The sequence below is a fragment of the Sylvia atricapilla genome, chromosome 1 (assembly GCF_009819655.1).
Source record: "Sylvia atricapilla isolate bSylAtr1 chromosome 1, bSylAtr1.pri, whole genome shotgun sequence".
In the NCBI taxonomy this organism is placed as follows: domain Eukaryota; kingdom Metazoa; phylum Chordata; class Aves; order Passeriformes; family Sylviidae; genus Sylvia; species Sylvia atricapilla.
Window position 1 is genome coordinate 57515827 of NC_089140.1, and position 23279 is coordinate 57539105.

Below are 23279 nucleotides of genomic sequence, written 5' to 3' on the forward strand. Positions count from 1 at the left end.
TAAATCCTCCCATGACTAGGCATTTTGCATCATCCTCATCGCTTTCCTGCAAGGAAAAACCACCAGTACTAATCCATGACCCAGAATCTGGTAAAATCCTGAGCCCTTACCCCTTGATCACTTGGGGAAGGGGTTTTGCTTGTATCTCCTCAGAAAAAGGACCTCGCTGGATTCCTGCAAAGAACGTGAAGCCTTTCCAAGAACCTCTACCGGCAGCTGACACCACCGAGTCCACAGGAGAGGAGGAAGAGGAGGAACCCCACCCTGACTGCAGCTGATGTTCTTTTGTCCTGTCTAGGAAACTGTGAACTTTGAGTTTTGTGTCAGTATAAAGGGTGTGAAAACTAGAGATATTACAGAGTCCTTTTGGTGTAATTCAGGCAAACAGCCATTGAAATTCTAATTATACCAGGGCACAAGAAAAGGATAGTCCTCACCTCCCTACTCTCAGGAGGCAAGTACTGAGGAAATGCAAACATAGCCATATTTGCAAACTGGAATGCAGACAAAACAATTAAGTGAGTGCCTTATATTTGACTGATCTTTTAAAAAGGAAATATGCTAAAAGGAATCTTTTTTCTCTCTACAATATAGATCAAAACAAACAAGCAAAAAAACCATGGGACTGAATCAGATGCTATGCTTATTAGCATTGCTTGCCCATGGTAGCACAACATGGCCTGTTGATCAACCCAAAACGAATGTTTGGGTAACCCCGGCTAATGCAACCAAACAAGAAACCTTATGCCTAGCCACTGCATCCCCAGAAAATCAATTTTCAACCTGTTTAGTTGGCTTACCATTAGATGGCTGGCCAATACCAGAAGCTGCTAAAAGCATTGTGGAGAGCTCAAATCCAGTTAATACATGGGATCAGTGGACTCCTTACCTTCCTATTGTTGCCCGGAACGAAGTGAAAAACACAAACCAACAAGGAGTCAGTTTATGTCGTGCTTTATTCGGGGCCCGGGGTCCTGGGGACTAGCGTCCCAAATCAGGATTCCCAAAGACCCTCATCAAGACTCAGGTTTTTATACCTTTTTACAAAGATTACTTCATCATACTACGTGACAAACAGAAAAATTCTTTGATAAAGCAATGACGTTCATCTACTAGGTAACAGACTTCTAAAGTAATAAATTCTACATGCTTGTCTTGTTTAAAACTATAGGTTAATTACCAAAATTTACCTTCCCCCGTCACTAGACCCCCTCCTAGTAATATTTCAAACTTTATCTTTAAGACGGTTTTCCCTTTCAGCATGTTCTTCATGCTTGCTAATCCCTTTGATTATTGTTTCCACAGACCCAGCACATTCCCAGGCTACCTTCCCAAGGCCTAGTGCCCTAATGCTAGCCAGGAAGCCTTAGCATAACTACTGCTATACGATTTTCTGATATTTTGGTAACACTCTAACACCCTTGGAGCCGCAAGAATTAGAACTCCTGGGTTCTGTAAAAATGGATTTTTGTGTCAATTTTAATTACACGGGAAAAAATCAGTCTAAAGCTTGGCATGTTTCTGCCTATCATCCCGTGTATAGGAATCAGACCTCTTGGTGTAACTATACTTCTAGCAGCCCTTCTAAGTCCAGTAACATCCCCCTGTGGCTGCCGCCGGGAATGTTCCTGGTATGTGGAGATCGGGCCTGGGCAGCAATCCCTTCACACATAAAGGGAGGTCCCTGTAGTCTGGGAGGACTGACTGTGCTGGCACCTAATGCATCTGTGATTTTACAGCACAAGAATCCCCGCAAAATAAGGTGCAGCTTGCATGCATTTGATGAATACCTTGATAATGAATTGTCTTTGTGGTCTGCCACCCAGATGAACTGCGCCTCTTTTCTTTTGCCAGGACTGGCTGCAAAAAAGTCCCTAAGTCAATTAAATAAGGTAGCCTGCTGGTAAGTCACGCAGAGGCACCTGAGAAACCTCAGACACCCTGCTAACACACCTTGAAAAGCCTTTACTTTCTTTTGTGCTCTTTCTTAAATATTTTATGTTTTAGGAGGGATAACCTGGCTTGCAGCCAATAAAATCACCAAGGTCTTTTGAGTTACATTCTCAGACCCCAATCCATGCCCCTGCACTGGCACTGAGCCGATCCTTGTCAGGACGCTATGAAAGAACCTACATAAATATATGTCAGAGGTAAACTGAAACTCTTTATTTGGAAGTACCTGCTGGGTGTGTGGGGTGCATCACTACAAGCTGTGCTTTAGGAGACACAATCTCCCCAAAAGGCAAGTTATTACTATTCAGTGTTAAAAAACTCAGCAATATCTGCATGTATTTTAAGAACTATTTAGGGTAACTTTGGTACTCATTTTACAATACATCAAATTACCTACAAGTTTTAGAATGACCCAGCAAAGCAAACAAGTCACCTTAGAAGAAGAGATTATTATAAATCAAGATATTCATTAATTAATTTATGTTTGTTTCCTCACAGCAAATTAATAACTTCATTCAGCAAGTAATTCAGAACACAGAACTTACCTTCTGCAAATTAAAAACAGATCATTTTCCAAAAACACTCTAAATTTCAACGGAAGCAATGAAGTTCCTAAATTATCCCTATAAACAGGAATGCCAAGAAGTCTCACTTCTTAGAGGCTTGAGTCAATGTCTTAGTTTTTCCACCCAAATGCTTAGTAGTAAATGTCCGTTTCAGATAAAATGCATCAAAATATAAATGCAACTCTTTTAAAAAGGAGGATGGGATATCAACACAATTATATCATGATGTAAGACACTAAACCAAAAACTTCATAATGAAATGTTTTAAGTGCAGAAAACATTTAAAGTAAGTCTATATGAAGTACCAGCTGAAGCGTACAACTTAAGGCAACTCAGAACATGTATAGTTGCACTGAATCTCAAAGTTCATAAAATCATCGTGTGCCTTAGTAAGGAAAGCACTTTGTATACTTTTAAAAATTCACTATAATTCATTATAGTCTTAATCATAATTTTATTCATTGTAATGTTTTTTGAAAAAGTTCATGATAGGGTTATTATTTTAACTTACAGATAATAAGAATTTTAACTCAGATGCCAATAACTGGAAATGAATAATTAAAATCTTCAACATTTTTCTTCAGCAGCTCTAAGAATATTCTAATGTTGCCTTGGATCACTCTAAAGTAAACATAAGCCAACAGCAATATTTTGCTTTTCTTATCTGTTTCTCAAAAGAAACTGTTCATACACGTGTAGTTGGATATCAGGAAGTTGATGGTCAAAGATATTTATTAAAGTAGAAAGAAATAACAAGTTCCCTCCTGAGAAGCAGATCTAAATCCTGGTAGTGACAAGGTTAGGGAGGGATGAGCAATCTTTTTATAGCTGGTAGCCAAATCTCTTGGATTTTGGAGCAGAAATGCCAAGTGATTCATACCCATGCCTATGTTTACTTACCTGTAACATAACAAAAGAGATTAAAAAAATTAATACTAATATTTTACTTTTTTATTTCCTCTAAACCTCTCACCAAAAAATGGAAAGGCAGGAACATCAATTATCCAGTATAATTAAAAAAACCCAAAAAAACTCAGGAAAAGGAAAAATACAAACCAGACTGACAAGATGATACTAGAAGGATTCTGTTTGGACTTGTCCCCTTGTAATAAAACAAATGAGTATGTAACCAAATATGCTAACCACAGCAGTCATTAGTGTCATGATTACTAGTTTGGGAAGGAATCTGGATCAGGTAAAATTACACCTCTGACTAGGAAATTATAGTGTGATGTTTTTACACACAAAATGCACACAAAATACTAAATTGCTAATTTAAAATAAATATATTAAGAAATTTTCTGGAAAAGGAAGACCTCAGAAGGTTACAATGACTGAAGCATCCAGACATTTCTAAGCAGCATTGTGCTGTCTCCTGGTAATACTGGTATAGCAAACCACTCTAACACACTGACGTCTGTATTATAGTCATTTATATCCAAGGTTATATTAAATTAAGGATAACATGCTAAAATTAGGTGTTTCAGAAACTCCTCTGTTAAAAAATCCTTGGTCTCATTTATTTAAAAACTAATACATTGACTTGAAAACCGTTTACAACTGCACATGACCCTACCTCTACAAAACATTAGAAACAAATAGATCGTGTATGTATGTTTAGTCCCAATAAATTGGGAATTTCTGAAGTGTATAAATCTGCAATACAACTAAATTAAATACTCCTCTCTGCTAAGAAGAACCTTGATTTTTTCCTACCAGATTAATATATAAGTACTGTACTATTTACAGTCTGTTTCTGGCTAAGGCTTACACCAATAAGTGATCTAAGAAATAGGGTCACATAGATAAGACTCTACAAGTAAATTATTCTTACTTTTATCTTTAAATAGATTCATACACTCTGCAGGAGGCATCAATTTCTTTTATTTTTCCAGCTTACCTGGAGCCTCAGAGGAATGTTTTCAGCCTGTCAAGAAGGTACATCGACAAGTCACTAGAGTAGTATAAAAAATTCTGTCTACACCTGTCCTTAGGTGCAAGACAAATATCAGTTGTGATGCTACAGCACTTTCTCTGAATGATAAATATGAAAAATATAGCTTCCCCATGTGTAAAATATAGCTTCTCCATGGGCAGTAAAGAGCACAAAAATATTTCACCCGTTATTAATGTGCATCTGTTTTAGAAACAAAATGCAACTGCTATTACCATAATAATAGTAACATCGCTATGCAATATCCAGCTTTTCACAGGGAATTGACACGCAAAAACATGTTAGCAGAAGCTAATGTGGCTGAATGTGGCTGATGAACCACCTCCATTCAGGAAGTTACAATGTGCTGCTCAAACAAGTTACCATTAAACAGCCTTATATGGCTTTTGTGTCTTTACAAGATATTAGCTCTTCTGAAATAAACGTCTGTGAAACAGCAGGTTTATTCAATTCATCCACCAGGGAATGCTGCTGCCACCACTGGGGGCATGGGCACAGGCACAGCACAGTACCTCCCAATGCCTAAGCTCAGCAGAAACAAGTATCATGCCAGGTATAAAACTCACACCAGAAAAAAGTAGTCTGATATAAATGACTACTATAAAGTTTGCTTTTCACAAGATGTGTGCTATATGATTAATAACTTTGTGGTAAGGATATAAGTTTTTATTTCTGCTGTTAGTAAAGAAAATTAGGCATAGTGGTAGTATTGATTGTGGTAAATGTAATGTATAAATTCGTGTATCAAAGATTTTGTTTATTAAAAAGCTACACCAGGGCATCTCTGAGATTCCAAGACCTGTGGTGCAAGCTATGAAACCACAAAATTTGCAACAGAAATTACATAGCTGGACTAGAGATGGCCCATTCATCAAGGATGGGCCTCCACTTCACAGCTGCTCGACATCTTATATCAATCTTGATAGAGGATCCAGAGGATGATCAAATCAACACCCCAAAGATAAGATCCGGGAAGACTATCAAGGTCTTTTCATACTTATGGGAACCCCTTTCAAGACCTCCCCTTTCAAGACCTCGCTAGGAAATAAGGAGATACATGAATATTTGGGCTTTCAATGGACTTAGCCTCAGGGCGAATAAACTGTACAAAAACCATGCACCAAGACCCAGTGGTGTGTGGCTGAGGTTGGATGGTACCCTTGTTACTGTCACTCTGCCCACCCAGTATTCGATCGATGTTGTCCAATTTTATTATGATTTTTAATTGTTTTTTTTTTAAATTTGCTAAATAAATTCTGTTATTTTGAATTGGCTTCTTATCATTTATAACATTGATATAGTATGCTTAAACTGTCTGTTTGGCCGGGATAACATTCAGTGAACATGTAAAGAAGACTCTGCTATTGATACACCAGCTATCAGCATCTACCATCTGAAGAAAGCATGGACCAAGGCCCAATCTGGAGGTGATAATGAAGACACAGCCAAGAAACACGCATGCTCTAAAAAGGTGGACCCAAGGAGGGGCCATGCAAAACAGTCCCTGGAATACGGAAACTAGTTTATGTAAAAAATATGAATATTCAACTTGTTAAAAACGGGCCAGGAGACCTGCTCCTTAAAGGGGGAACTCGAGGGGTCGCCTGCGCCGTCGCTGCTCCTGTCGCCGCCCTCGCTCCTGTCGCCGCTGAGGATCAGGTGTCAGGCGAATCTGCTGCTCTCCCCGCAGCAGAGTCGGGGGTTCCGGTCTCGCGGGAATTCCCGGCAACCCAACTGGGCTCGTGTGGTCTAGGGGCGTCACTTCTTCCCAGTCTCTTTGTGGTCGTGGCGAGGCGGCAGAAGCAGAATTCAGTCTTTAGGTAGCTGAGGGTCTTCTCGGTGTTGTAGTGCCTCCCTTTTTACCTGGATTTGGTGCTGGGTCGCGGCTTTTGGGTCCGTTTGCCGGCAACTGTACTTCGGTTTTGGAGCGGTGCACCATGGAAGTCCTTGGATTTTCCTATTAGGCGGGGCCGGCAGTTCGAGGAGCCGGCAGGGAACGGCGACAGCCTAGCCCGACGGAAGGGGGGGGGGGGGACCCCGGGGTTTTAGAGGGGGTATACAACTTGGAATAAGATGTTTGAGGGTACAAACTTTGGTACAAACAGCTTAACAGACCGGTTTACAACTGGCATAATATTTGAAACAGTACAACTTTTTAACAAATGACAGACTGTGTAAGAAAATGGGAATCTCTTACATTTTATTCATATCAGTCCCCCCTCTATTTCTTTGATCGGGCCTTTGCCCGCATCAATTGGCAGTTCTTGATTCATGGGAGTATATCTTTTTTAATTTCTGGTATTGGTTATATATTCTTTTGGCTTTATTCAGTTCTTCAGTTTGGGGTTCTAGTTTTATTTCAGTAGGTTTGGGGCTTGCTTGAATGGTTGCAGTTCGAATTAAACAGGGGAATATGCAGGGAAGGAGTAGAAAGCTGGCAAGGATGCTTATTACAATAAATAAGTCAATAGGTAAGTTTTTATTAAGGGGCTCATCAATTTCATTCAGTGGCTTTTCTTTTATTAAATTTGCAACTCCCTTTGGATTGTCTAATTTTTTTTTTTTTTTTTTTTTTTTTTTTTTTTTTTTTTTTGGTAAAACAATTCTCTTATAGGGCACTCTCTCGTTAGGTGCTGCATAAACGTTGCAGCAATTTTTGCCATCCAATATTGTTTTTTTTATTTTTTACTTGGGTTATATTAAAACACGTGGGACTCACATGAGTGTGAACTCTTATAAGGGACTGCAGATTCTCTTCATCATAGATGAGATGGTAGCCCCTAGAGCATGTTCCTTTGGCATGTTTGCTTATTAATGGGACTATAATTAGTCCTCCCAAGAGTCCAGTATGAACCATTATCTCGATCTCACCTGGTCTTGCCTCTTGGGTTAGGGAAGTGGGATAGTCATTCTTAGAGCATGCTCCTTCGGTGGGTTTGCTCATCAATAGGACTATAATTAGTCCTCCCAAGAGTCCAGTATGAACCATTATCTCGATCTCACCTGGTCTTGCCTCTTGGGTTGGGAAGTTATTTAGCTGGCCTTATGGAGTTTCTTTCAGTGTGCCCCCACTTGTTCAGTTTTTGATTAGGCTTTCTGTGGTGTGCCCTATAAGAGATCTGTAATGATATTATTATCACAACCTTTTTAAAACAGCTTAACACTTAGAACAACTTACAGAGAACATTTTTAAATGACAGTTTTTGATAACAACTTGGAAAGATTTTGAACAACAGGTTTTTTTTTTTTTTTTTTTTTTTTTTTTTTTTTTTTTTGTTTTGTTTGTTTGTTTCTAATTGGGCTTTGGTTGTCTTTTGAAGGTTATTTTAAGTGTGTCTGGGTCTCTAATGGTGGTCTATTTGGAGGGAGTCTTTGCTGGGGTATCAGAGTCACTGGGAAGTGGCAATGGTTTTTTTATTCGGGATAGTTGTGTATGGTGAAGCCCCTATGTCTGACCTTGGTCGAACTCAGATTTTCAAGAGTGCTAGGGGCAAACATTTTAGCCAATTCATTCCAGTTTTTGTTATTAATTTAGTTAATACATTTTTGAAGGTTTTATTTATTCTCTCAATTCTTCTTGAGCTTTGAGGATGCCAGGGTGTATGTAACTGCCATTTCATTTCTAAGGCTTTAACAATGTCATGCAGGACTTGTGCTACAAAGTGGGGGCCTCTGTCTGAAACGATGTTATTTATCAGTCTATCATGGGGGATGATGTGTTCTAGTAGTATCTTTATTACCACTTGTGCTGTTTCCCTTTTTGTAGGGAAGGCTTTCACCCAATGCGTTAAGTGATCAACTATAACTAAAAGATGCTTATGTCCTTGTATTGGAGGCATTCCTGTGAAGTCTATTTGTATGCTTTGAAAGGGTCTTAATGCTATTTGTCTTCCTCCTGGTGTGGGCTTTTTTATTACTTTTTGATTTACTTTTTGACAAATTAGGCATCCTTCAGTAACTGCTTTGGCCAGGTTATAGATTCTAACACATAGGTGTTCTCTCAGGAAATGATCACACAACCTTTGGGTGCCCCAGTGTCTTAGGCTGTGGATTTCTGCCAGCATTTTTCGAGCTATTGCTTTATTTAGGAATTTTCTTCCATCTGGGGTCAGCCATTCCCCCCGCTTCCCTTGGTGTAAACCTAACTTTTTTATTTCTCTTAATTCATTTTCATCATATATGGGTTCACTAACTTTGTTAGCTGGTACATCATTTAAAGTAAGAATTTTTATTGGTTCTCCCAGCCTTTGAGCTGCTAGTTTGGCTGCTTGATCAGCTACTTGGTTGCCCTTTCCTTCAAATGTGTACTTTTTTTGATGTCCCTTGACATGTACAATTGCTATTTCTTGGGGCTTCATAAGAGATTCTAATACAAATTTAATTAATTCTTTATGTATCAGATTTTTCCCCTTTGAATTTAGGTAGCCTCTTTCTTCCCAGATTTTTCCAAATGTGTGTACTATTCCAAATACATATCTTGAGTCTGTGTAGATTGTACCTTGGTCTTGTTCTAATAAATCTAATCCCCTCTTGAGGGCATAGACTTCACAACACTGGGCAGACCAATGGGGGGCAGTTTTTCTTTTTCTATAACTTTTAAATTGTCCTTTTCTGTACCTTCGACTATTGCATAGCCTGATATTCTCTTTTCCTCTGTCATCCTAGATGATCCATCAATAAATAGCACCCTCCCACATGGTAGAGGTGTATCTTCAAGATCTTCCCTTACTTTTGTTTGTAAATCTATGATTTCCAGGCAATTGTGCTCTAAGTTTGGTGTGGGTTCCCCTGAGAGGATCTGGGCAGGATTTAGACTTTTTGATGTGATTAGCTCCAAATCACTGGTGCCGGTTAAAATCACTTCATATTTTAAAATTCTAGAGTCAGTCAGCCATTGTTGAGCCTTTTGGATCAACACTGTCCTGAGATCATGGGGTGTGTGTGCAATGATTTTTCCCTGCAGTGTCAGTTTTTGTGCTTCTTCTACAAGAACAGCTGTGGCTGCTACAGCCTGGAGGCAAGCCAGCCACCCTCTTGCAACTGGATCCAAAGGTTTGGAAAGATATGCGACAGGCTTTTTGTGTCCTCCCCATTCTTGGGTTAATACTCCATAAGCTATTCCCCCTCCAGAGTTAATGAATAGGTCAAACTTTTTCTTAAGGTCTGGGAGACTCAGGACAGGGGCTGAAGACAATTTTGTCTTTAGGTCTTTCAATTGTTCTTCATCCTTATCTGTCCATTTTACAGGTTCAGGTGGGACTAACTTTTTATAGAGAAATTTAACACTTTGGGAATATTTTTCTATCCATAGTTTGCAATAACCAAATAGTTCTAATAATTTTCTTATATCTCTTTTTGTGGTTGGAGCTGGGATTGAGAGTATACCTGAGATTCTCTCAGGGCTTAATTTCTTACACCCTTCCCCAATGAGGTGTCTGAGGCATGTGACCTGTGATTCTACAAACTGTAATTTGTTCTTTGACACTTTGAGGCCTTTTTCCTTTAGAAAATTTAGGAGATTAATACTGTTTTTTTTCACTTCATCTTTCTCTCTCTCCAATATTAGGAGGTCATCTACATACTGCAGGATTTGTACATTATTTTTAGGGATAAACTGCCTTAGTAACTCTTCTAGGGCTTGCCCGAAAAGGTTTGGGCTTTCAGGGAACCCTTGAGGAAGACGAGTCCATCTTAGTTGCTGCTTTCTCTTACTTTCAGGGCACTCCCATTCGAAAGCAAACCAATCTCGGCTTCCTTCTGCCAAAGGACAGGCCCAAAAAGCATCTTTTAAATCTACTACAGTAAACCAGGAATGTTCTTTAGGGATCCTGCTCAGGAGTGTGTAGGGGTTTTGTACCACCAGGTGCCTGGTAATTGTTTTTTTGTTTACTTCTCTTAGGTCTTGCACTAATCTAAACTTATTTTCTGCTTTTTTTACAGCCAGAATAGGGGTGTTGTGGGGTGACGTACAAGGTTCTAATATTCTTTCTGTGAGTAGATGGGTTATAACTGGGGTTAGTCCTTTTTTCCCTTCCAGAGAAATAGGATATTGCCTGACCCTTATAGGAGGCGTATTTTCTTGCATTTTTATTTCTATAGGTGGGATATCTAAATATCCATATTTTCCCTCCTCGGCCCAGACTTCTGGCTTGACTTTTCCTAAGTCTCTAACAGTCAGCCTCATGATTTGTAGCACCATTCTTCCTTTTCTAGGAAGAATCCTTACTCCTAACTGAACTTGCAGGTCCTTTCCCAGCAGGCTACTGTCTACTTTGGGTAGATATATCGAATTAGTGACACATCTTTGGAATTTTCTTTAATTTCTACATTTTTTATAACTGAAGCCTCGAAAGGCTCCCCTTCTGCTCCTAGGACTCCACATGTCTTTCTTTTAATCGCAATTTTAGCTGGAAGTTGGTTAATACATGATTTATCTGCACCAGTATTCACTAAAAACTCAAACTCTTCATGTTGGGGACCTACTTCAAAATTTACTATGGGCCCTTCTTGATGTTTCATGGGGTCCCCTAACGCATAGAGCCCATGACACCCCCAATCCTCCTTGACCTCCTTCCTCAATAATTTTTCTAATGCCTCTTGTTCCCTCATGACAGTCTCATTAAATGACATTTTTTTGCAATGTTTCTTAAAGTGTCCTATTTCTCCACAATAATAACAGGCTCGGGTCTCTCCTGGTCTCTGAAGAGTATCCCAAGGTGGTGGGTTCCTTTCTCTTACCTTTCCTGGTAAAGATTTTGTGTTTCTTTTACTCTTAGTATCCTTTCTGAGATCCTTTACACTTTCCCTGGCCACGGCTACCATAATCCTGGTTTTTGCCTTTGTTTTTTCTTCTTCTCTCTTAAGGTATACTCTTAGGGCTTCCCTTAATAATTCATTTATTTCTCGGTCTTGCCAGTCTTTCATCTTTTCAAGTTTTTTTTTGATATCTGGCCAGGATTTTGTGACAAATTGTAACTTTAATAATATCTGTCCCTCTGGGCTATCTGGATCCAAATTAGAATATTGCTGGAAATTCCATCTGAGCCTGCTCAGCCAGGCTGCTGGGGTTTCATCTTTCTCTTGCATCCTGTTAAAAGCTAATTTGGTGTTGCTACTCTGAGGAACTGATTCTTTAATACCTCTTATCATTAGGTTTCTATAATCTTCCATATTTCTCCTCTCTTCTCCTCTGTTTGGGTCCCACCCTGGGTCAGCTATTGGCAACTTCTGGTCACCGGGTGGGCCCATTCGGTTTTCTCTTTCCCAGATGCGCATTCCTGCTGCCCTAACCAGCCGAACCTCGTCTGGATTGAATAGTATATTTAAGATGGAGTTTAGTTCTCCCCATGTATAAATATTTGGGCCCAAAAACTGGTCAATCTGGTTGGCAATTCTCACTGGGTTTTCAACTAGATTCCCCAGCTCTTTCTTAAAACTTCTGACTTCTGACGCTGTTAAAGGTGTATTGACAAATCCTATTCCTCCAACTGCCCCACCCAATGGGACCTCCTTTAGGGGAAAGAGTTTGGTTTTTGACCTGGTGTTACTGTAAGGGTAACTTTCTGGGTTTTTTATTGCCTGACAGGATGCATTGTTAGGTGCCAGACCTAACTCCCAGCTGTGAGGAGGTGCAGGGATTGTGGATGGTGAAGGAGAGGAGGTTAGACCAGTGTTAGGGAATGGCAGAGGGTAAGAGGGGTTATAAATTGGAGGGGGGTAAGCTGGGGAAGGAACAGGGATTACAGTTTGGGAAGGTATGATTTTTAGGTGAGGTTGGAGGATTACTTCGGGATAAACTGTAGGAGGAGGCAAATGTTCTAAGGGGTCCCAATTATGGCTAGCTTCTTTTTGGTTCTTCTGCTTTTCATTCCCTTGTTTCCCTTGCTGTAACTTACATATTTTTGTTGTTTTATTTTTGACTACTTGTTTTGCCAACAGATAGCATAGGGTATCTGTTCAATACTTGAATCTCCTCGAGATTTCAAGTATTGAGTTAATTGTGAACACATCCAGGGGTCTCTAGTTCCACACCATGGCCATTTTGCAGGTAAATTTAGGTTAGGCCAAGCTTCTATGCAATAATGGATCATCTTGATTCTGTCTAAGCTTTTAGTGGCCTCATCAACCTCCCATAGTTCTAACATTTGTCCTAGTGGACTGTCTGGTGGAATATTTCTTATCTTTTTCTCTCTCTTCTCCTCAACTGGCTCCACTCTACTTATGTATGCCCCCATTTTCACTGGGTTTCAAATAAAAACTACAGTGCTCTTACCCTGACAGAAACTTTACTTCAGGGCAATACAAAGCAAAATTATCTGACTTTGTTTTAACTAAACTTCTTTAAGGTGCCCCTACACACACATAAGTTTAAAGGCGGGCAGCCCAAATTTTAACTCTCACTCACTCTTTGAACACTCGTAAGTAGCCCCAGGGACCCTCTCCTAGGGTCTGGGCACTACCCCTGCCAGTGCTCGGAATGCCCCACAGGTAGCCTGGTGACCTGCCCTTAGGGCCTCAGCCACTACCCCTACCTAAAAGTCCCTCACACTCTGGGACTCCCTTGACTCTTACTCCTCTGCACCCGGACAGCGTACCTCTTCTCTGGGTACCCCCGACCAATGCAGACTCTTTTGTCCCAGCACCCCGACAGCTACCCCAGCCAGTCTCCAAAGCACCCCAAAAGCAGCTTATCTTTGCTACCCCAGCCGGTACTCAGACGCTCTGGGCCGTAGCCTCAGCCAGTGTGGTGCGTGCTTTACACTGCTCGAGCCCTGTTGCACGCTTGAAATTGGCCCAAGCCTTTTCTGTCACCCACTGCTTTGACGTGCCACTCACTCTCTCCTCCGCACGTCCGGAGGGGGGCGCCTATGCCCCTGGAGACGCCTCAGTCTCTCCCAGTTCACTCGCTTCCTGCTTTGGGGGGTCCGAGCTGCCGGCCCCCCCCCCATTCACTCCACATTCGCTCGTCTCCACTCCCGCCACCGGTTATTCTTACCGATGCTGCTCAGTGGCGTCCCGCGAGGCTGGCGAGCGTTGTCCTCTGGTCCGGGATGTCCAGCTGTCCAGGAGGTCCGAGGTCGGGCTGCGCCTTCCCGTCCTGGTCCTCTTCTGGGCGTGGCTTAGATCCCGGACGAGCCCCCCAAATTGTTAAAAACGGGCCAGGAGACCTGCTCCTTTGAAAAGCCTTTATTAGTCAGCTCTTTAAAGGGGGAACTCGAGGGGTCGCCTGCGCCGTCGCTGCTCCTGTCGCCGCCCTCGCTCCTGTCGCCGCTGAGGATCAGGTGTCAGGCGAATCTGCTGCTCTCCCCGCAGCAGAGTCGGGGGTTCCGGTCTCGCGGGAATTCCCGGCAACCCAACTGGGCTCGTGTGGTCTAGGGGCGTCACTTCTTCCCAGTCTCTTTGTGGTCGTGGCGAGGCGGCAGAAGCAGAATTCAGTCTTTAGGTAGCTGAGGGTCTTCTCGGTGTTGTAGTGCCTCCCTTTTTACCTGGATTTGGTGCTGGGTCGCGGCTTTTGGGTCCGTTTGCCGGCAACTGTACTTCGGTTTTGGAGCGGTGCACCATGGAAGTCCTTGGATTTTCCTATTAGGCGGGGCCGGCAGTTCGAGGAGCCGGCAGGGAACGGCGACAGCCTAGCCCGACGGAAGGGGGGGGGGGACCCCGGGGTTTTAGAGGGGGTATACAACTTGGAATAAGATGTTTGAGGGTACAAACTTTGGTACAAACAGCTTAACAGACCGGTTTACAACTGGCATAATATTTGAAACAGTACAACTTTTTAACAAATGACAGACTGTGTAAGAAAATGGGAATCTCTTACATTTTATTCATATCACAACAGACCGATACAACAGCAAGGGTATTTAAAGAAAGCCTGTGAAATAGCAATTTGTGGACTTGGCTAAATGCCAAGTCACCTGGCCGGCCGTACTTTGCTTTTTCCTTATCTCCTAATTGTCTTATCTTTTATTAAACCTATTCTTAAAATCTACGTAAAAGTGAATCTCGTTTTTCACATAGCCCATGGGATTTCACGAGCAACATGACAGGGAAAATCCCAGATGAAATAAATGCACTGAAGGACCAGTGGTGTTTTCAAGCACTCCTTAACTTCTGTGGATGGAGTTGTTTAAGCCATCACAGATAACAAACAATCTAGAGGACAAGCTTTCTCCATCTCTGAAAAGATACTTGGTTCTTCCAAATTATGTAATTTTACTTTAGTTATACCAGGTTTCTTCCTCAAGCATTCTTGTGTCCATAAGTTTGCCAAACATTTACAAGTTGTGTTTCCCAATTTTTGGAAACTGAATAGAGACAAGGCATTAAAATCACCTGAGGGAAAAACTTCTGTAAATCTCTCTCTACTGCTCCCCCATTGAATTAAGCCTTTCTAAACAAGCTCTAAGAAAGAACAAAACTGTTAGTCAAAGAGAAGAATAAAACTTCTGCAGAAAGAAAGGTTAGCTTTTAAAATTTTCAAGAAATCTGCATTAAGGACAGATTTTATTTTGAATTTCTCATATTCTGTTTCAGTATTCCTTTATTTACTGAAAGACAGCAAAGAGAAAAGAGATTCCAGGAATCACATGTGTTGGGGGTTAGGTTTTATTCCTTTTTACTCTAAAGAATTTTTTTCCCCATAAGTTACCAAGGAGACTAAATGTCGTACTTAAGACTATTTAACAAAACAAAGAGGTGGTCGAAGCTCGGAGGGGGGTGGGGGTTTGAGGCAGGTAAAGAGCAGAACTTCAAGTAGCCTGTTGGGCTGGTTTTCGGCGTTCGGGGAGAAAGCACGGCTGGGTTGGTGCTCCTGCTGGAGGATTTCACTGCAGTCCAGTCTTGGGAAATCTGCCATCATCTGCTCACCCTGGAATTCTGTGCTTCTCTGCTGCCCTGTGAGAGCTGGGCCAGCCCTGCCCTGCCGTCGTGGTTCCATCAGCACTGCTCCTCTTGCTACAGCGTGACCCTGCATCCCCTGCCCTGCCGGGACCCTGCCCCTGCCCTGCCAGGACATCCTGCCACTCCACAGCTACCGAGACTCTTTTCCCACTATTCCCAGCTTGGTGCTTTGAGAATCCTACAAAGGCACCGAGACCAAACTGCCCTGGGTTTTTTGTGAAGCAAAAGTCCTTGAAGTTCTTGGTACTGTTTTTGTTATCAATGCTGTAGGGTTTTTTTTGGTTGTTGTTGTGTTTGTTTATTTGTTTGTTTACATACAGTGAAGAACTGCTAATTCTATTTCCAAAATCTTTTGCCTAAAAGCTTTTAACTGAAAAAATTATAATTGGAAAAAGGCTGGTGGTGGTGGTTTACATTCTCCATTCCAAGGGAAGCTCCAGCTTTCCCTGGAAGATACCTGTCTTCCCAAACCAAGACAACATGTAATTTTTAATCTAAATTTTATTTTCTCTTTCCTAAACTTCGCCTAAATTATCATCAATGACATCTAAAAGATTTATAATCACCTACGTAAAGAAATATTTCTCCCATTTTCATTGCTGTCATATAACTGCCACTGTTACATACAATGGTTATACTTGGGATAGAGGTAATTTTCTTCCTACTATCCCTAACCCATAACCAATAACATATAACCCTAACCATCACCTACAGTGCTGTGTTTTGAATTCACTATGAGACTGACATTGATAACACACCCATGGCTCAGTCATTGCTCAGCAGTGCTTACCCTGAGCCAGAGGCTTTTCAGGTTCCCGTGCTCTGCCAGTGAGGACAAAGACCTGGGAGGGAACATGGCCAGGACAGATGACCCAAACTGGCCAGAGAGATATTCCAGACCACAGAACGTCATGCCTGGCACATAGACTGGGGAGAATTGGACAGGAGAGACTGACTGTTGCTGGGAGATGGGCTGGACATCTGCTGCTAGGTAGTGAGCAATCGTACTTTCTCTTCAGTTTAATTTCTCTTTCTCCTTTTCATTACAATTATTATTGATTGTGGTGTATTATTACTATAAATATTATTAGTAGTGGTATTATATTTTACTTTCATTCAGCTATTAAACTCTTAACGCATGTGTTTAATCTTTTTTTCAGATTCTCCTCCCCAACCCAGTAACAAAGAGATGGAGTGAGCCAGCAGCTGCATGGTACTTAGTGACTGGTTGGAGTTAAAACACAAGTCCTTTTTGGATTCATTAAGCATCATTATGTCTTGGCTGTTAACATCTTTGGAGCCTTCAGAAATTACTTTTCTTTTGCAGGCCTAGATGCCTATGATAGAGAGGAGGAGGTATCAATCTATCTATCAAAAAAACAATATTTTTTTTCCAAAATTATTGGAAATATGGCAGGAGAATGTTTATAGTGTTTACAGTTCAACAGTGTGCAGAGGCTGGCTTAGCTTGACCTAAGAACTTAATTAGAATTATTTTCTGCTGATGAGGCTTGGAAAGCACAGATGCAGGTGACACATTGGAGATTGTAGCTTGAATGTAGGAGGTTATGAAATAGGGAACTTGGAGCTTCTAATATTCAAGTGATCAAACAAGACAGGCTGCTAAATATAAAGAAAACTGGTGATGATGTTACAAAGACAGATATGCTATGAAGAAGAGGTGACTTCCTATCCTATGTGAAAAACATTCCTAGAGGCAGACCTCACTGTGTTCTTCTAGGCTTGTATATAAAAATCTTACTCTTTCCTCTTAGAATTTATGTGCTTTTCAGATGGTTAGATTGAGCTGTTTCCATCTATTGCCAGCAGGGTAGCTAATTTGGTAACATGGCAGGAAGGATGGAGAAAAAACAAACAAAACTAGAAAACCAGAAACATTTTTTAAAATAAACAATATTTATTTGTCCTAATAATGCCAGTGTAGTTGCAATAAATGCATTGAAAGAACTATAACAAACAGAAGAATAGATAATATTATATTCTTTTTCTCATTAAATCCTCAAGGTCACTGTGAATATTTTCAGCTAGATTCTGTTCCATGTTTTATCTGGTTGCCAGCTCTCTCCAAGTTAACAGCTGAGTGAGGAGGCACAAGTAAATAATCCCAGCCCAGACCTGTAAAACAAACAAACAAAGGTTATATTCATCTGCTTTTCCTTCTCTCAGTCCTGGGACCAGCTGAAAGGATAGAAGTTGCAGAATCAAGGGGAGAAACCCCATCCTCATCTTCCCTGACAGGGGAGCACCCATGGTGGTCAGCAGCTGATGTGTCTGCAGAATAACATCCAAGAGAGGCTGGGAAACAGGAGATGCACAGGGTCATCCTGCTCATGGGCTCTGTGCTGCTGGAAGGTTGACAAGATCAGGGTTCTTTGGAGATGATTTCATGTGAAATTTTTCATAATTTTGTAATTGAGTCTTCTTCCTCCATCACCACGTTGTGGGGTTTTTTTTTTTTTTTTTAATTTAAGGAAATTAAAATGTTTGGTGTTTGTTTTAATAGGAGAGTAGTAGTAATAGTTATCAAAAAAAGTCTTTTCTTAGGAAGATGATATTGTAAAAAAAAACAACCCCAACACCTTCTTCACCAAGAAACAAACTACTGCTACAATGAGTTAAGTGACCATCACCAAGGCAGAGAACCCCTGAGCTGCATGTGTCCCCCTTCCTCACCATCACAATTGCTTCTCAAACCACCAATCTCTTACCTTCAGCAGAAGAAAAAACCCCAGCCTTAAATTGTTGAATTGCATCATCATAGCCAGGAACTTTGCTGTTAGAGGCATAAACACAGGAGATGCACAGGCACATCAAATGCAGGCAGCATACAGACTGTTCTCAATAACTCAAAGGAAATCTCTTGAGAATGGAGGTACACAGGAGAGGCCTGCACTACTTTTTGTTTTGGTTTGCATGAAGAACAGACAGCCATAGCAAGCACCAAACGTGGCAAAATGCCACTATCAAACATCCTTTTCCTCATCTGGACCTCTATTGTGTGTTCTCACATCACTGAAGATCAGGTTTGGTGGTGGAATACCACCTGCTCTTGAAGTTACTTAACCACAGTATAACCTACCAAAAATTCGCTGTAAATTTTTACAGACTACATTGCAGTTGTATAGTGACGAGATCCACACCATATTCCTGACAAGCCAGTGTTTTTTAGCTAGCAGCTTGGTTAGTTCTCTGAAAGTTTTGTCTGCAAATACACCTTACTTAACACAGTGCAGCGATAGTGTATCACTGGCTTCTCAGGATAACTGAAAAAGCAAGACATGATTGCAAACAAAATAATTCCAGCTAATGAATTTGAACATCTCTGTTTTCATGGGCTGAGAAAAGTCAGGAGCAAGCATTCAAAACAGATGGTAAAAGATACTGAATAAATTAAATAATTGCTATTGAGAGGTGATCTCATCTGAGAGGAGGAAGAGAAAATTATAGAGAATTTTGACAAAAAGTCAACATATAAGAATTTTTAATCCCAGATCTGAGCTCCAACTGTGGTTCTTTTTGGATACAACTCTCTTTCTGAAGTGAAATATGCTCCTTGCAATCAATATCAAGGACTTACTGATGAACTCAAATGGGCTACCAAGCCTTGTGGATTCTGAAGGTGCCTCAGGCTATTGAAAAGGGACAATATAGGAAAATAGCTGCAGTAACTGTATGAGTCTTGTCCAAGAGCTGCAAACTCTGAAAATCCCACCCACAGGGCAGATGAGACATTAAGACCAAAGTTCAGCTATAAAGGCCAGATCTAAGCAGTTCCATGTGAGAGAAAAATACTTGTGGATTCTGTACTAAATCAAAAATTTTCAGTGTTACAAAATTTCCATGACAGATCTTTCCCAGCTGCCCATCTCTCAAAGCTGGAAGGACTAAAGCAAGATAGGAGGCTAGCTCCCAAGGGAGCCTAAAAAATCTTTGCTCAGATACAGAGAAATTATACACATAATGCATATTTTGAACCTAGATTGTCTTTCATCAAAAAAAATCATAAAGATACAAAAGACTAAGACTTCTTCAAAAATTTTGATATTGGAGTGGTGTACCCTTCAAATGTTTATAACAATCTTGGAAAAAGATTCCCCATATGCAATCAGAATAGAATACCTCGTGACTGAAATGAAAAGCTACAATAAACTTCTCCAGCAAATTCAAAAGTCTAAGAAACTGAGTGGAGAGCAGATACTGATTTTACCATTAAGGAAGAAAGGAAGGCAGGTTCTGTAGAATATTTGGCTTTTTTCTTCTAAGAAAATAAGTAATGAAATAGTGCACAGAAATTAGTTTTTGTAGATTCAAGAGGGAGTCTCTCACTGGGAGAAGAGGCCAAGTGCCACTTCAGTTAGTGCAGAACAGCATGGTTTCTTACACAGGCTGAGAAGGTGAGGTTTATAAAAACAATCCTAGAAAAAACTCATTGAGGGCAAAATAGGAGAGCCAAAGCTCTCCACAGACTTAAGGCTGCAGTGGTAAAAAACCACTCTTGCTCAGGAACATATGCAAAGGACATCTCCAAGATACCTCTCACTGGAGTGACGTGGAGACCCTGCTCACAAACCTGTTGCAATCAAACAGAATGGTGTAGGAAAGCACAGGCCACAGACTATTTTCAGAACAGAAAATGTCTGTAAAGAAATGATGTGGTTGTAGCAGCAGGAAAAAAACTCTTCTTTTAAACAATATTGTAAACTGTACAAAGAAAGATTTTTTCATACATAGGGCTGCATGCTCATCAATGCTTCTCTCTACCCTGACATGACAAATCCCTTCAGAAGATTTTTTGACAGAGATTAATCACAGCCATGCCAAGATCTTTAGACACGATCATACTGGAAAAAAAAAAAAGAAAATAATAATAAGAAAAAATCAATTTTAGATTCCAAATCCTGAATGACCTGAAGGCCATGTAGTCCATCATGTGTTCTCTCTTATAGTACCTTGAAGATAAAGAGCAAGGAAACTTCTAAAATACATTGGGAGGTAAAAAAAATGAAATTATTACCATTTTTTAGGAAAGCTGAAAGTCTCTTGAGTGTGTAATATTTATAAGTCAAAAGTTCTGTTTCTTGGTATACTGCACTGATGCCCTTTATATTTTCATCTGACTGGTTGTGGGAGGCCTTCATATTGTTGTGAAATATCAAAGGTCAGATTTTTCTCCTTGTACTTTTCTGGGCACTCTTCATTAACTCCAAGATATTTTCCAAGTCGCATTTTAAATTTGTAATATCTGTTTAATTTAAGCAAATATTTAAGTTTAACTAAAGGCTTTTTCAAAGCAGAAAAACTGATATTGATATTGTTTTCTGGGGGGCAATTTGTGCAGAGCTGCAGTTCACTAAAGAATGTGTGTGAATCTCACTCAAGACATAAGGCACTTGAGAACACACTCAAGAAATAACCACAAATCTCTGTTCAGCTGAGCTGGGACAGTGTTACTTGATTTCTCCTGACTTGCCTGTGTCCTTGTGTAATTGGAGATCCTTGCAGGGTGAAAGCTCGATACCCCAAGGGAAGCAAACATTTCCATCTCTCTTTCTCAAGTGACAAATAGAATAAGCAACAAGAATTTAGAAAAAAGCAGGAGAATAACTTTTTGCTCTATGCGTCTTTCTACACAAGCCTGAACAAGGACAGATTGCAGAGATTTTTACGGGAAAGATTCAGGTTGCCTATTCCCAGGCCTACAGTGTTTTTTGGTAATGCCTAGAGCATCCCAGATACCCACATGGGCTGGCAAATATCTATGGCACAAAACTTCCTGGGCATCTGTACCACTCTGGAGTGGCAGTCATAGGCCACACAGGCTGCTCCAAAGGCCCTGAGGTAACATCAAGGTACCTTAAACGGCTGAGGTCTGAATTTTTGCAGCTTGCTGCTGACCTAGCCATTCTGGATTCCTGAATGAGATGCAGATTCTACCTTAAAAGCAAAGAGAGGAGTATCTCAGACAGGAGTAACAAAAACCTCACCTGAGTGGGAATCTTGCTAGAGCTAACCATAGAATCATAGAAACATTTAGGCTGAAAAAGACACTTAAAGACATTGAGTCCTAACACTGCCAAGCCCACTACTAAACCATGTCCTTAAGTGCCAAATTTCACATCCCTTAAATATCTCCAGGGATGGTGACCAGATTCCTTGCACAGTCTGCTCCAGTGTTTCACAATGCTTTCAGTGAAGAAATGTTTCTTAATATTCAACTTAAACCTCCCCTTGCGCAACTTAGAGCCATTTCCTCCTGTCCTGTCACTGGTTACCTGGCTACATCCTCCTTTTGGGCACTGGTAGAAAGCAATAGTCCCCCCTGAGCTTCCTTTTGTGAAAGACTAAACACCTCCAGCTCCCTCAACTGTTCCTCTTCCAACTTGTGCTGCAGATCCTTCACCAGATTTGTTTTCCCTTCTCTGGACATGCTGCAACACCCCAATGTCTTTCTTGTAGTGATGGGCAAAGACTGAGCACAGGAGTCCAGGTGCAGGCTCATCAGTGCTGAGTACAGGAGGAGAGAAAATCCCTAGTCTCACTAGTAGAGCCAAATACAGTGGATGGCAATGTGTTTAATTTGGTCCTCTCTTGCACCTAGCTCAACAATACTATCTAAGTGTGACAGAATCTCTAGAGCTCTGCTAAAGATAGGTGCCTCTGGTTTCTGCCTTAAAAGTTATAAAGGTTCACCTAAAAATGTAACTGGATGGAAGAGGGTAAAATAATACTTTGCTTGGATAGATACCCATTGTGGGACACATCTACTATCAAACCAAAAAGGGTTTGGAAGAACTTAAACTCCCTTTCTTCTCATGATTACTTATCCTCTGCATCCTTACAAACCTTCACTTCTTTCCAAACAAATTTGCAGCCCTGGGAAGAAACTCTCCTGGCATCTAGGCTGGGGTGCAGCCTGCTCCCCAGGCAATCATGAAGGTTACAGGAGAATTAAACCTGGATCTCTCACATCCAACTTGCAAGTTTTTTTACAAAAAGTATGACCTTTACTTCCTCCCCTATTGTTAAAAAAAAAAAAAAAAAAAAAAAAAAAAAGAGTTGAGGGAGGAGAGGGAAGCACCTGCATCTTGTTCAGGAGAATGCTTTTTGCCTGTGCTCCTCTCCTCCAATGACTTGTGCCAAGGAACACCATTTCTAAATCCATATCAGGCTTGGGCATGAACGAGGCAAGCAGCAGCTCCCTTTGGTCCCAATCAGGCCTCTCCACAAACCCAGAGTAACAACTTCCCACTTACAAAGAATACAAGAGTCAACCCTGAAATACAAACAGGATATTCTTGTAAGAAAGGGAGTTTGTCACAATCGTATCTTGCAATTCAGGCAGAACACAGATGCATAGATGGTTTCTACGTGACTTTTACTGGAAACTTTGAAAACAGCTAGTTGGGCTAGGTGTATATCTCATGTAAATGACTCCAGAATTTATCAGATACCTATCTGCAACAATTAAATCTGAAATTCATTCTGTCTTTATTCATTTAAAGAGAAGAGGAATAAGAACATAATTATGTGTGCTATATTACTGAAGTGATATGGTAAATATATTAAAGATTTTTAAAAGCTATATATGAATTATAGGTGAAATTTATTTCCCTGTAGAGGATAATCACTCTATTAAGAGCTAGGATTATTTAATAATAATGTTAGAAACTCAGTTTTAATTGTTAACACTTTCAATCAATAATTGGCTAAATTAGTAAGGATTCATTAAATCTCTGATAGAAGTTTTGCCACAGAAAATACCAACTAAGGTCTTACTGGAAATACTCTTCAAATGTAACAAGAACTTTATACCATCAGTAATAAAATGAAACACTTAAGTCCTAGCTTCAAATCAGCAGTCAAAGAAAAAGCATGAAATGGGAAGG